Source organism: Trichoplusia ni, assembly GCF_003590095.1.
Source record: "Trichoplusia ni isolate ovarian cell line Hi5 chromosome 10 unlocalized genomic scaffold, tn1 tig00003971_group9, whole genome shotgun sequence".
Lineage (NCBI taxonomy): Eukaryota > Metazoa > Arthropoda > Insecta > Lepidoptera > Noctuidae > Trichoplusia > Trichoplusia ni.
In genome coordinates, this window is record NW_020799686.1 from 15381 (window position 1) to 18279 (window position 2899).

Here is a 2899-nt window from a genome sequence, read left to right on the forward strand (position 1 = left end):
CCCTGGTGCTGTTTGGCTAGCAATCATTCAACAACGGCCCGTCCGGTGCCCGTTATGAAATAACTTCCATCAACTTTAGACAGAACGATTTCGGTAATAATTTATTTTTACCTGAACCAAGTGGAAGTTTGAAACAGAATGTTATATCCAAGGGGTTTTTTCATTTATCTATAATTTGATGACCTTAAATACTCGAGTTATATGGATTGTTATAAAAGTACTTAAAATCGTCTGAATAATAAAGCAGTCCTAATTATTTACATAATTAACATATGTAGGTAGTTGATGTTGCTTTTACTCTAAATAAACAAGATCCATTTTTTTAAACATGAATTATGAACTACTTTATACTGTTCCCTTTTTGAAGAGCAAACACAATATTATGGGTAATCTGTGGAAAGCTGATATTGTTGCATAATCCCAACTTAGTAATGCCTGGCATTATATTCTTTTTATCCTGAATTCAAAGGTACACATAGAACAAAGGTGCATAATGTTCTACTTACTGCACACTCCGGCTCGGTAGTATAAGATCCGTTGGCAAAATACTTTTTCGGGCACTCTGACCACGGCAGCTCGGCCTGGAAGCTCTGGGCGAAGTAGAACAAGCACCAGGCGATGATGGAGTTGTAGTACAGCGCCACGTTAAACGACACCACGGCCGAACTGATCCCGATCCCGCCCAGGTACGGAGACACCTGGTGCCAGACCCTATAGCCCCCTTCCGCAGACGCTGCCCGATCGCCAGCTCCCAAGTAAAATATAGGTATGCCCTCAATAGCTAACATCACGAAATAAGGAATGAGAAAGGCTCCGCCGCCGTTCTTTTGAGCCAGATAGGGGAACCTCCACACGTTGCCCAGCCCACCGCGTAGCCCACGGTGGCCAGCAGGAAGGTGAGCTTGCTGTCCCAGGACTCGCGCTCGACGCCGCCCTCGGGCTTGGCCACGCCGCGCTCTTCCGCCGAGCTGGCCTTGCTGGTGGGCGTCTCTGAGGAGCGGCGGTTGGGGCTGGTGTCTTCGAAGGCCTCGTTGGTGGCGCCGTACATGACGTGCGTGCGGTGTGACGGCTGCCCGTTCTCCATGGTCACCAGCCGACCTCGCAACTCCTTCATCTCCATCCTATCTATTGAACGTTGAGCATACAGGTCCCGCGAGCTTTGTCGCCTCATCAAATGTGCTGTGTTCGCCATTTTTCTATTTGTTTATTTTTCTAATTACAATTTAATTATTGTCGTTTAACTGTCATTATTTACTTCTAAAACGATTCGGATTCCGAGTCGTGGCACAGAATGAGTGCCAATAAATTACAAGTGAACGTTATGAACACTTTAATTGCTAGTTGTTGCACGTCGCTGGGTTTAAGAGTGAACATTTTTTATTAGTTGCATTTAATTAGGTACTTAGCACACACTAAACTTTTCTTAAAAAATGCACAAAACAGAATAGAAAATCATTATTATTATTTTTTTGTTATTTTTTAATGGCGGACACGGGCCCACTCTGCTCGGCGGGAAACTCGCCGAAATGCGGGTGTGAGAGGAGCAGCCGTGCCCACGCATGCGCGAAAATAATGCCCCTTCATGGACACCCGCGGGGAGAGCTTCAATGAGAACGCATGGAATGTGAGCCGACGAACAAATACAACATTATGTAGATACGGATGCATTGATTAGCAATTTGACAAGGACCGCGCGTCCTTCCACATGTTGCGGGGATGATGGGGTTACGATATAAGTACCTAGTGTTGTACAATGAAAATAATTTTAGTGGAACATTCTTTGTAAGTTATTGCACTAAAATATATACCTTATAATAATAACCTTTATAAGAATCTTAACACTAACATTTAGTCCAGTCCTCATAAGGCTAAACTCGAATACTTAGTGCAATGTATAAAATTGGTATGACAAATAAAAATAAGAACAAATACAAGAAAAAAAGTATCCATTTATGGTTTTCGACAATCTATACTTTACTAATATATAAAGCTGAAGAGTTCGTTTGTTTGTTTGAACGCGCTAATCTCAGGAACTACTGGTTCAAATTGAAAAATTATTTTTGTGTTGAATAGACCATTCATCGATGAAGGTTTTAGGCTATAAACCATCAGGCTGCAACTAATAGGAACGAAGATACAATGGAAAATGTGGAAAAACAGGGCAGATATAAATCATATTTTATATCTTCTAACCACGCGGACGAAGTCGCGGGCAACAGCTAGTTTCTTGATAAAGCTAAATAGAACATATCTTTACTTTTAAAAATTTTTGTGTATGAATGGTGAAACTACAAAATTGTCATCCACACAGAAACATACAATAAAAAATAAAAACAAAATCAAATCTTCTAATCTTGGGATAAAGAGCTCTCTAAATAGGTATGAGACAAAGGGGCGCAATTAACCTGTATCCGCTTATCAAGCAAATCTCTCGACGAATCCATTAAAAAGCTGAAATGTAAGCGTCTTAAGATATTGTAAAAAATGTTTGTATAGTTGATGGCGAGGGCGGAACGGGGCGGCACTGACACTGATAAATGACCTCCCGCGATAAATAAAGCAAATAGGTTGCGGACTAAAAAGTTTTCATCCTTTCCTAGTGCGGAGCGCTTTTCTAAGCACAGGAACAATGTTCTTGTTTCCTAAGAGTCGTTTAGGTACCATTTGTTGTTGATTATACCTTGCATGGTGGTTGATTTTCGGCCAATTTTTACGTAGATAATATGTTAGGTACGTGATGGTTGGGACCGTTTGATTCTTGTTTGAAGTTAATTCAAACAAACCTCTTGCCATGTATCATTTCTACAATCGTTAACGTCCATTGAAAAGGCTCGGAGATAACAGAAGATAGTCTCGTGACTTACCGAAGAGACAATACAAATTTGATACAACTGTCATT

At 41.1% G+C, this 2899-nt stretch overlaps 1 pseudogene; it reads right to left on the minus strand.

Moving 5' to 3' along the window:
- Positions 1-325: 325 nt before the first annotated feature.
- LOC113506341 lies at positions 326-1399 on the minus strand (annotated as a pseudogene).
- Positions 1400-2899: the final 1500 nt, after the last annotated feature.